Source organism: Arachis duranensis, chromosome 1 (assembly GCF_000817695.3).
Source record: "Arachis duranensis cultivar V14167 chromosome 1, aradu.V14167.gnm2.J7QH, whole genome shotgun sequence".
Taxonomy (NCBI): Eukaryota; Viridiplantae; Streptophyta; class Magnoliopsida; order Fabales; family Fabaceae; genus Arachis; species Arachis duranensis.
Window position 1 is genome coordinate 80932993 of NC_029772.3, and position 12873 is coordinate 80945865.

Here is a 12873-nt window from a genome sequence, read left to right on the forward strand (position 1 = left end):
GTTTGAGGTCAAACTGGAGGTTAAACGTGGGAATGAAGAAGGTAGCCCTGGAGTGTGAATGTCGAACACGTTTAAGCTCCAGTTTGAGGTCAAACTGGAGCTTAAACGTGAAAATGGCTTCCTGGTGCCTCATATAGTTCGAACACGTTTAACCTCCAGTTTGAGGTTAAACTGGAGGTTAAACGTGGAATGCTCCTTAGTGCCCTTTCTCATTCTGGCGTTTAACTTCCAGTTTGAGGTCAAACTGGAGGTTAAACGTGGAATGCTCCTTAGTGCCCTTTCTCATTCTGGCGTTTAACTTCCAGTTTGAGGTCAAACTGGAGGTTAAACGCCAGTTACAGCATTTCCTCTCTTCTCATAATTTTGGCGTTTAAGCTCCAGTTTAGGCTTAAACTAGAGCTTAAACGTCCCATTTGAATTTCAAGCTTCCTTCATTGATTTTGTTGCTTCCTTGCCTAGCCTCTCTTCCCTGAAATCATCCAAACAATTGCATCAAAATCTTGCAAAATTTCATGAGAATTCATCCATTCATAGCATTCAAGTAATATAACTAAAAACTCATGGAATTTGCATCAAAATTACACTGTTTGGATGATTCATTACTTTGTTGTTCATTTAACCATTCTTGGTTACTTTAAGCTCAAAAAAATGCATAAAACAACTAAAACTAACAGAAAAATGCTAGTGAAACTAGCCTAAGATGCCTTGGCATCACACTTCTTCAGTGAAGGCAAACTCAAGCATTTTGTCGATTCCTTTCTTTGTAAAGTCTTTTTTGAATGTAGAACGTTTTCCTCTAAAAGCGCGCGCTTTTGTATTAGCGCTTTTTTTGGGAACGCAAGCGGTTTTAGCATCCGCATTTAATTGGCATTAATTGCCCCCATTCTCTCTTGGCTTTATTTTAAATTTTCTCGATCAAAAATGGTTTTTCTTCTTCACTTCTTCTTCGTAACTTCTCCCTTTACTCTCTCATTTTCTGTTTCTCTCATTTGCTCTCTGTCTTTCGTTTGCGCTTCTGCTTTCTTGTATTGCAGCGTCACTTGGCGATTTTCTGGGCAGCCTTTTGTTTCCGCGCTTCCATTCATTTCCTCGAAGCTTCTTTCGTGTCTAGGTTAGTCCTATTTCGTGTTTCCTTCTTTATTTTTGACTTTGCGATGGAGTTTTCTTTTTGATCTTCCTTTTGGAGAAAGTTTGGATCTTTCTGTTTTTATCATGTTTGACTTGTTGCATGCTCTGGATTTTTCCCCTTTTTTGGTGCGAATCTCTTCTTTGTTTGCTTGAATCTTTTTCTTTTGCATGTTGCCGCCGTTTCTGCCTGTGCTTTTACTGATGACTTTTTACTTGATTTCAAAAATGTTTGCGCCTTTGCTGTTTTTCTTCTTGGTCCTTTTGGTGTTCTGATAAACTGTAGCAGTAGTGTTTTTCACTGATAAACTGTAGAAGGGTGGTGTTTTTGCATTTTTTGCTTCTTTTGTTTCTTTCGGGATTTTATTTTCTCTTTGATGAGTGCCGAGATGTAGGCTGTAGAAACAACTTGAAAACCTTGCCTGTTTACTGCCTCCAAAGGATGCCCCCAGACTTTCTTATCTTGAGTCTTGGGGTTTTCCCTTTCTGTTTGTCGAGATGTTTTGCTCCTCATCTAGGATGTTTTTAAGTAATCCATTCTTTTCTTCTTTTTGTAGGATTTAGTTGACCTCATGTCTTCCCGAAATAACGTTGTAGAGATATCGTCCAGAGTTCCCGAGAGGATGTCCGATTGGCTGGACTCCCTTGTTTTGTTGTGTGTTTCTGTTGTAGATGCTGAGTTTTGCACAAAACTGAGGAAGCGCCATAGGATTTGTGGTAACAATGCCCATGAGGAGGATTATGAGCTTGTTGCCCCTGATTCTGACGAGAGAGTTTGCTTTCCGACTTCTGTTGAGGGAGAGCGTCCCTTCTTTTATGCTTACGAATACTTTTTTAGTCAGTTGAACGTTTCATTTCCTTTTACTGCTTTTGAAACCGACTTGTTGTGGTCGTGTAACATTGCTCTATCCCAGCTTCACCCGAATTCCTGGGGTTTTATTAAAATTTTCCAACTTCTCTATCGTGAACTAGATGTAACAGCTTCCCAAACTCTTTTTCTTTACTTGTTTGTTTCTGCCAAGCCTGGCGGTTCTTTAAAAAAGAAAGCTTCTTGGGTTTCTTTCCAGTCCACCGAGGGCCATAAAGTGTTTGCGATGTATGATGAGTCCTTTAAGGACTTCAAGAACTACTTCTTTAAAGTTTGAGCTGTTGAGGGGGCCCGCCCCTTTTTTCTTGATGAAAGTGATGAGCCTGCTTTTCCTCTAGAGTGGCAAAAGAATGTAAGAGTGCCACGTTACACATGGGAAATGCTTAGTGAGGTTGAGCGGGCCTTTGTAGTTGTTCTTGAAGATTTGTGGGGGAAGCCTCCCCATCTGGATACGAAGATATTTTTGAGTGATCCATCTTTGGTTCGGGCTGCTTTGGCTACTGTCTGCTTTATTTTTATACTTGCTTTCCGAGTTTTTTCTTCTTCTATGTTGTAACTTAGTCTTTTGCGGTTGATTTTGTGTTCTTCAGAGATGTCGAAGAATAATGATTCTATGAAGGCCTTCAAGAAGGCGAAGAAGGCAACTGTTGCTTTAAACATTTCGGCCAAGGCGGCCAGAGAGGGATCTTCCCAGGTTCCAGTTAAACCTCCTGTACCTAGTTCTCCCGGGCCGAGGAAAGTAATTCATATTCCTCGGGTTCGTCTGGTCGATCCTCCACAATCTTCTGCTGCAGCTCCTGGTGCCCCTCCTAGTAAGAAGCAAAAAACGTCCGAGCCCTTCAACCTGGATGCCCCAGATTTTGATGCTATCGAGTTTGTTGACCAGCAAATTGCCCCCTATGGTGGGCTTTCTATGGACGACGTTTCTCTTCTTCAGCATTTGGATTTTATCACCAAAAGTAGCGTGAAGATGGCTCATATGGGTGCGGCTATATTTCGAACAGTTTAGGGGATTCCGATTCATGCCACAAAATCCTTCATGGAAGAGGCCAAGTCGGAATTTGATCGAATCAAGGGTCTAAAGGAGGAGTTGGAGGTGAAGTTGACGAAGGTGGAGAAGGAGCTGGAGGGTGAGAAGGCTAGTTCTATTGCCTTGGCTACTTCTTTGAAGCTGGCCGAGGACATGGCATTGAAACATTAGGATAGCTATGTCTCGGCTTATAGGGAATTGATGCATCTTCGGGAGGATTTGGAAACTGCTCGGGTTAATTATTGTGAGCTTCAGGGTCACCTTGTGGGTAGCGTAACTGCTGCCTCCGAGAACCTGATGGAACAGTTCCGGGTTGTTGCTCATGATGCCGACTTGACTCTCATCAGCCTGGATAATGTCGTGAGGGATGGTAAGATTGTCCCTGATGACCAGGATGATGATGAGACTGATCCTCCCCCAGTGCCTTCTCTTAAGGTGTCGACCTCATCTGGTCCCCCTGTTACATCTGATCCGGATTGCCAGATTCTGAACCGGGATGATGGAACCGTAGATGCTATGCCCCTTCAGACTCGTCCTCCTTCTCCTTGCCCTGATGCTGCCAAGAAGGCTCCTGATGTTTGCTGATGTCTTTCTGGATATGTAGTTGGCCCGGCTTGTGGGCTTTAAAACTTTTTATTTAATTGCTGACATTTCCTAGTTGCTTGTTTAGCAACTTTTTATCTTGAAAAACAAAAGGTATCTCGCTATCCCTTCACAGTAGGTTTTGGTGGCCTTCCGGGGCCTTATAACTTTTGTGGAGTAATAGAGGTAGTTTTTTGACTTGGCATCTTTTCAGTTTTCTACTGATGTTTGAAATCTTGTATCTTGACCTCCTCGGATTGCTTTGTTTTATTGTTTGTAGCTTGGATCCTTTGAGGTTGTGACTTATGGGTCCAACTTGTTTCTTGGTGGTTCTTTTGTGCTGGTCCCCCTTTAAGTTATTTCTGTAATCCTCTTTCTTGGACCTTTATCAGGTCTCTTTCGGGGATTACTTTGATGACTTTTTAGTGGTAGGAGTCTGACTTGGTTATGTCGGTCTCCTTTAAGTTATTTTTTGTAGTCCTCTTTCTTGGATCTTTGTCAGATCTCTTTCAGGGACTACTTGTATAACTTTTTAGTGGTAGAAGTCCGACTTGGTTATGTCGGTCTCCTTTAAGTTATTTTTTGTAGTCCTCTTTCTTGGATCTTTGTCAGATCTCTTTCAGGGACTACTTGTATAACTTTTTAGTGGTAGGAGTCCGACTTGGTTATGTCGGTCTCCTTTAAGTTATTTTTTGTAGTCCTCTTTATTGGATCTTTGTCAGATCTCTTTCAGGGACTACTTGTATAACTTTTTGTTTTGGGCTGACTTTGTTATGTCAGGCCCTTCTAAGTTAAATTAATCCTCTTTAATAGGGTTGGCCAGACCTCTTTCCAGGGTTTACTTATAACTTGGGTTGACTTGGTCCGACTTGTGAGCGTCGGCCAGCCTTTAAGTTATTATTTTAGCTATTCGTAAGACCTCGTCAGGTTCTTTTTTGGATTGCTTTCGATAACTTCTTACATTATTCTGTGTTCACCTTCGCCGATTTGTAGAAAGTGGTTGGCATCTTTGGATTGTCCTTTGGGTGAATCGCGTTTTCACCTTTATCGGACGATTTATCTTGGTCGTGCAGTGAAATTATTTTTCACTTTTTACCGACCTGTCGCTTTATAATCGGACGATGAATACTTCAGATTAATGCATCTTGGATTCTTTGTAGAATATCTAAATAAACTTTATTCAAAGAAAAAATGCAAATATATACATGTGGGAATTTTCTTATCCCTTTCAGTCGGGCATGACCTAGATCTCAACATGGTGCCTCATTAAAAAACCTTTTCAGGAAAAAGAGCACATCCACTTGTGAGATCCGTTGCCTTTTCTAGCTGTAGTACCTTCTTAGGTTGCAGGCATGCCATGATCTGGGAAGCTCTCGTCCATCGAGTTCGGACAGTCGGTAGTAGCCCTTCCTAAGTACTTCTATGACTCGGTAGGGTCCTTTCCAGTTTGCTGCCAGCTTCCCTTCTCCGGGCCGAGTTGTTCCAATGTCGTTTGGGATTAAGATAAGATCGTTCTCAGCGAAACTTCTTGGTACTACCCTTTGATTATATCTGGAAGCCATTCGACGTTTTAGAGCTTCTTCTCTGATCCGAGCTCTTTCCTGGCTTTCAGGTAGTAGGTCGAGTTCTTCCCTCTGAAGTTGGGAGTTTGCTCCCTCATTATAATGGACTACTCTATGCGATCCTTCTTCAATTTCTATTGGAATCATTGCCTCCATTCCGTATGCTAATCGGAAAGGGGATTCCTTAGTGGTGGAATGTGGCGTCGTTCGATATGCCCATAGAACCTGTGGAAGCTCCTCTGCCTAGGCTCCCTTTGCATCTTGCAGTCTTCGTTTTAACCCTGCCAATATGACTTTGTTGGCGGCTTCGGCCTGTCCATTGGCTTGTGGATGTTCGACAAAGGTGTACTGGTGCTTTATATTCAAGTCGGCTACTAATTTTCTGAAGCCTGCATCCGTGAATTGGGTGCCATTGTCTGTGGTTATTGAATATGGGACTCCAAACCTCGTGACAATGTTTCTATATAAGAATTTTCGGCTTCTTTGGGCGGTGGCATTGGCTTGGAGTTCTGCCTCAATCCATTTTGTAAAGTAATCTACCCCTACTATGAGAAATTTAACTTGCCCTGAACCCTGGGGAAAGGGACTGAGAAGGTCGAGTCCCCATTTTGCGAATGGCCAAGGCAAAGTCACGCTAATGAGTTCTTCTGGCGGGGCGATGTGGAAGTTGGCATGTTTCTGACATGGTGGACATGTCTTTACAAATTCTGTAGATTCTTTCTGTAAGGTTGGCCAATAAAACCCTGCCCAAAGTATCTTTTTGGTGAGAGCCCGTGCTCTGAGATGATTGCCACAAATGCCGCTGTGTACCTCTTCTAACACTTTCCTGGTGTGGGAGGTCAGCACGCATTTTAGTAATGGTACCGAGATCCCTCTTTTGTACAGGATGTTGTTTATGATGGTGTAGTACTGTGCCTCCCTTTTTAGCCTATTTGCTTCCTTTTCTTCTGTGGGGAGCATTCCTATTTTGAGATAGTTGATTATGGGGATTATCCATCCTTGGTCCTGGCCTGTTATGGTTAGGACTTTTTCTGCTTCCGAGATTGATGGGTTCTGTAACATTTCCTGGATGAGGCTTCTATTGTTGCCCCCTGGTTTGGTGCTGGCTAGTTTTGAGAGTGCGTTAGCTCGGGCATTTTGCTCACGGGGTATGTGGCAGATCTTGTATTCCCCGATTTGTCCGAGCTATTCCTTGGTCTTATCCAAATACTTTTTCATGGTGGGATCTTTGACTTGGTAGCTCCCTGTTATTTGTGATGTGACCACTTGCGAATCGCTGTAAATGTTAAGTTTTCGAGCTCCCACCTCTTCAGCTAGTTTCAAACCAGCTAGCAATGCTTCATATTCTGCCTGATTATTTGAAGCCGGGAATCCGAACTTGAAGGAGAGCTCAACTTGGGTTCCCTGGTTGCTTTCTATTATCACTCCTGCGCCGCTTCCCGTTTTATTTGAAGAACCGTCTACATAGAGATTCCACTCTATGGGGGTTTCCAGGGCATCTATGAATTTTGCGATAAAGTCGGCCAGGTATTGTGATTTGATGGCCGTCCGAGCTTCATATTGGAGGTCGAACTCTGACAGCTCGACTGCCCATTGTAGAATTCTGCTTGCTAAATCTGTTTTTTGCAATATTCCTTTTAAGGGCTGGTTAGTTCGAACTTTAATGGTGTGGGCCTAGAAGTAAGGGCGGAGTCATCGAGATGTTAGAACGAGAGTATAGGCAAATTTTTCTATTTTCTGATAGTTCAGTTCGGATCCCTGTAGTGCTTTGCTAATGAAGTAGATGGGTTGTTGTCTATTTTCGTCTTCTCTGACTAGTGCTGACGCTACTGCCCTGCTTCCTACTGCGAGATATAATATGAGTGGTTCTCCTTCTCGTGGTTGGGATATGATAGGTGGCTGTCCTAAGAACTTTTTAAAGTCTTGGAAGGATTGTTCACATTCTATCGTCCATTCGAACTGTTGTCCCTTTCTTAAAGTAGCATAGAAGGGGAGGGATCATATCGCGGCTCCTGTTAAGAATCGGGATAGGGCAGTCAATCTCCCGTTGAGTTGCTGCACTTCTTTGACGCAGGTTGGGCTCTTCATGTTGAGTATGGCCTGGCATTTATCTGGATTTGCTTCAATTCCTCTTTGTGTGAGCATAAAACCTAAGAATTTGCCTGTTTCTACCGCAAAGGTGTATTTTGCTGGATTGAGTCGTATATCATGCTTCCTAATGGTGTCGAACACTTGGGCTAGTTCAGACAATAATTTTTCTTCACTTTGTGTTTTAATTAGCATGTCGTCCACGTAGACCTCCATGATCTTTCCGATGTAATCTAAGAAAACTTTATTCATTAGCCTTTGGTAAGTAGCTCCTGCGTTCTTGAGACCGAAAGGCATTACAATGTAGCAGTAGTTTGCTTTTGGTGTTAGGAACGAGGTCTTTTCTTGATCTGGTGGATACATGGGGATTTGATTGTATCCCGAGTATGCGTCCATAAATGAGAGATATTTGTATCCGGAGGAAGCATCTACCAGAGCGTCAATACTTGGGAGTGGATATGGATCCTTTGGACAAGCTTTGTTGAGATCGGTATAATTGGTGCACATTCGCCACTTCCCATTTGATTTTTTCACCAAGACAACGTTGGCTAGCCATAGTGGGTATTTAACTTCTCTTATGAATCCTACTTCCAGGAGTGCTTATACTTGTTCTTCCATAGCTTGGGATCATTCTGGCCCAAGTTTTCTTCGTCTCTGCTGCACCGGTCGAGATCCTGGGTAGACCGCCAACTTGTGACACATTAGCTTAGGGTCGATACCTGGCATGTCTGCAACTTTCCATGCGAAGAGGTCGACGTTATCTCGCAAGAATTGTATTAGTAATTCTTTTAAATCTCCTTTTAGGATTGTGCCGATATTAGTTGTTTTTTCTGAACTGTCCCCGATCTGAATCTTTTCTATCTCGCCCTCTGGCTGGGGACGAAGTTCTTCTCGTCGTTGAACTCCGCCAAGCTCGATTGTGTGAAATTCTTCTCCTTTTCCTCTGAGATTTAGGCTTTCGTTATAACAGTGACGTGCCATCTTCTGATCTGCTTTTATCGTGGCTATCCCTTTTGGAGTTGGGAATTTCATACATAGTGTGGGGTCGAGACTATTGCGCCGAGTTGGTTGAGTGTTGTCCGACCTATGAGAGCATTGTAAGCTGAACTTACATCGACTATGATGTAGTCTATTTTGAGAGTCCTGGATTGGTTTCCTTTTTTGAAGGTTGTATGTAGCGGTATGTATCCTAGTGGTCGCACCGAGGTATCTCTTAGCCTGAATAGACTGTTTGGATATGCCTCAAGTTCTTTTTCTTCTAAGCCGAGTTTATCAAAGGCTGTCTTGAATAAGATGTCGGCAGAACTCCCTTGGTCTATCAAGGTGCGGTGTAGGTTAGCGTTTGCTAATATGATGGTGATAACCATGGGATCGTCGTGTCCTGTGATGATTCCGGATGCGTCTTCCTTAGTGAATGTTATTGCTGGGATGTTGAGGGCTTCCTCCTCTCCCTCGACATGATATACTTCTTTGAGATATCTTTTGCGAGAGGTTTTGGAGATCCCACCTGCTCTAAATCCGCCATGTATCATATGGACATGTCTTTCCGGTGTCCGAGGTGATCGTTCAGTTCGGTCGGTATCTTCATCCCTTCGTTTCTTTCTTTGATCATATTTTCTTGGGTGGCCAGGAATCGATCTAATTTTCCTTCTCTCACCAATTTTTCTATGATGTTTTTTAGGTCGAAGCATTCGTTTGTGGAGTGTCCTCGGACTCAATGGTATTCACAATATTCCTTTCGGTTTCCTCCTCCCCTTTTGCCTTTGAGTGGCCGTGCTGGGGGAATTTTTTCTGTATGGCAAACTTCTTTGTATATCTCGACCAGGGATGCCCTGAGAGGGGTGTAGTTATGGTATTTTTTTATTTTCTCCCCTTGTCGATCTTCTTTTCTTTTGGATTCCTTGTCTTTGTCTCGGTAGGAGGCCCCCAATTTTGAGGTTTCTCCTAACCGAGCGTTTTCCTCCATGTTGATATACTTTTCTGCCCACTCCTGCACTTCCCGTCTAAGGATGTCGGGTACTTTTTTTATATAGATTGGCTGAAAGGTCCCTCTCGTAGGCCATTGATGAGTCCCATGATGGCGGCCTCCATTGGTAAACTTTGTATGTCCATGCATGTTTTGTTGAATCTCTCCATGTAGTTGCGGAGGCTCTCCTGATCTCCTTGTTTGATCCCTAGTAAACTGGGGGCGTGCTTGGCATTATCTTTCTGAATGGAGAATCTGGCCAGGAATTTTCTAGCTAACTCATCAAAGCTTGAGATGGACTTCGAGGGTAGATTGTCGAACCATCGGATCGCTGTCTTTGTGAGAGTTGTTGGAAAAGCCTTGCAGCGAACAGCATCTGGGGCGTCAGTGAGGTACATTCTACTTCTGAAGTTGCTGAGGTGGTGGTTGGGATCCGTGGTGCCATCATACAGGGTCATATCCGGGAGTTTGAAGTCTTTTGGAATTTTGGTTTTCATGATTTCCCTGGTGAACGGGTCTTGCTCTTTGCGTGAATTTTCCTCGAGATTAGCCCGGGGGGCTTTTGATTTGAGATCGACTTCCAATTGCTGTAGTTTTTCTTCCAACTCCCGACGTCGCCGCACCTCTCTTTGGAGATCTCTTCCAATTTCCCGTTGTTGTTGGGGTTGTTTTTCCAGTTGTTTTAGGCGATCCAGGAGCGCTTCTATTGCCCCTGAATTTGATGAGTCTTTGTCTTTGTTGGTTTCCGGAGTGTTTTGTAGCGTGACATCCGCATTTTTGTGTGGTGTCCGATCCTCCAGACCTGAATCGTGGTCGATGTCATGGTTGTCCGCCATGGTGATGGGATGACTTCCAGGTTCCCCAGCAATGGCGCCAATGTTCCGGGGGTTACCTGAAACTGGAGGTCGATCTCAGATGAGATCTTCTGTACTGGTCAGTGCTAACGTGTCCGGCCAGTGGGAGACGGCCGGAGCTGTTGTGTCCGACTTGTTGGACTTGGTGATGGTGCTGATTCCTTTGTCCCCAGAGGGTGGGGGTACCTGTAAAGGACTCTGATGCTTAAGTTTGCAAGGGTATTAAGCAGGTATTGAGTAGAATCAAAGTATGAGTTATACCTGGGTGCTCCAGTGTATTTATAATGGTGAGATGTAACCCTTTGGATAAGATAAGTTAGTTATCTTATCTTATCTTTTATCTTTGAGTTGAGGTCAGCGTATCTTCAACGGATCCGCCTTTATCTCTATAGGCCTAGGCCGCCTTAGGATTTGGGTCATGCTCCTCTATTTGGGCCCTTTACTGGGCTCTTCTGTCGATTTGGCCAAGCTCTTTAAGAAAAGATCGGATAGTCTGACCTGAAGAGGTCAGTCGCTTTTATCTCCAATCATCCCGGGTCGGATAGCTCGACCCAGGGTATGAACAGTCCCTTTTTTGTCTCTTATTTCTATATCAAACTCTTGCAGAAGCAACACCCATCTTATGAGTTTGGTTTTGAATCCTGCTTTGTGAGTAGATATTTAAGAGCAGTATGGTCAGTGTACACAATCACTTTTGATCCTACTAAATAAGATCTGAACTTGTCAATGGCGTAAACCATTGCAAGTAACTCTTTTTCTGTGGTTGTGTAGTTCTTCTGTGCGTCATTTAAAACATGACTGGCATAATAAATGACGTGCAGAAGCTTGTCATGCCTTTGTCTCAACACTGCACCAATGGCATGGTCACTGGCATTACACATTAGTTCAAATGGTAATGTCCAGTCTGGTGCAGAGATGACTGGTGCTGTGACTAGCTTAGCTTTCAGAGTCTCAAACGCCTGCAGACACTCCTTATCAAAGATAAATGGCGTGTCGGCAGCTAGCAGATTACTCGGAAGATTGGCAATTTTTGAAAAATCTTTTATAAACCTCTTATAGAATCTTGCATGCCCCAAAAAACTTCTGATTGCCTTAACATTGGCAGGTGGTGGTAATTTTTCAATTACCTCTACCTTAGCTTGATCCACCTCTATTCCCTTATTCGAAATTTTGTGCCCAAGGACAATTCCTTCAGTCACCATAAAGTGACATTTCTCTCAGTTTAAAACTAGGTTAGTCTATTGGCACCTCTTTAGAACAAGTGCTAGATGGTCAAGACAGGAGCTGAATGAGTCTCCAAATACTGAAAGTCATCTATGAAGACTTCAAGAAATTTTTCCACCATATAAGAGAAAATAGAGAGCATGCACCTTTGAAAAGTTGCAAGTGCATTGCACAGACCAAATGGCATCCTTCTGTATGCAAATACTCCAGATGGACATGTGAATGCTGTTTTCTCTTGATCCTGGGGATGTACTGCAATTTGATTATAACCTGAACATGCATCCAGGAAGCAGTAGTAATCATGACCTGCTAGTCATTCTAGCATCTGGTCTATGAATGGTAAAGGAAAATGATCCTTTCTGGTAGCTATATTGATCCTTCTGTAATCAATACACATACGCCACCCTGTAATTATTCTTATAGGAACCAGTTCATTTTTTTCATTATGAATCACTGTCATGCCACCCTTCTTAGGGACGACTTGGACAGGGCTCACCCAGGGGTTATCAGAAATAGGATAAATAATTCCAGCCTCTAGTAATTTAGTGACCTCCTTCTGCACTACCTCCTTCATGTCTAGATTCAGCCACCTCTGTGGTTGAACCACTGGCTTAGCGTCATCCTCCAATAGGATCTTGTGCATGCATATGGCTGGGCTAATGCCCTTAAGATCACTGATGGACCACCCAAGTGTAGAACCTATGCACAATTACTCAAGAGGGGGGGGTGAATTGAGTATTGCAATAACAATGAATCTTTTTGCGAAAGTTAAAGACAATATACAAAAGTGTTATTGTACTAGTATTTTTCCAAGAGCTTAACTCAATTGCTAAGCATTTATAAGGAGCTTTTACTTTCCAATAGACACCAACTCAAATAAATTGATCAAGCTTTTCACCAATCGGACTTAAGCTACTCCTTAAGTACTTACGAAGCTACTTTTCGATCACAATTTATTTGCTCAAAGGTAAAAGACAATAATATTGAAGAGATGAGTTTGGAGAGATGCAAACGCTATTTAGAGTGGTTCGGCACAATCCTTGTCCTACGTCCACTTTCTTTCTCAATCGCAATTGAGAAGTTCCACTATTGCCAAGCTTCAAGGTGCTCGCGCAAAACCTTTTACAATCCGAGTCCTTAGTTTCTAACACCTCACGGTATATGATCACCACTCGTATACTAACCCACTCCACTTAGAGATACCTTCTCTAAGATTTGCCTTGAGTACTTAGTATACCTCTTTGGTATCCTCACCGACTATAGTGTTTATAACTCTTAACTCAACCTTGGAGATCACACTCCAATTTACAAAGTGTACAAGAAAACAATTCTCAAAGAATTGTTGAGATGAAATGAGTACTCTCTAGAAGAGTGTATGATTACAAGTTTAGCACTATTGAACCAATTGATATTGCTCTCTCAAAAAATGTGTAGAATGAAAGAATATGAACAAGATAGTTTCCAAATACTCAAAAATTGGTGAAATAAGGCTTCAATCCATCTATTCATAGATTCCCCAAACCTTAGAAACGTTGGGAAATTAATGGGATGGAGCATTTATGTCAAAACTAGCC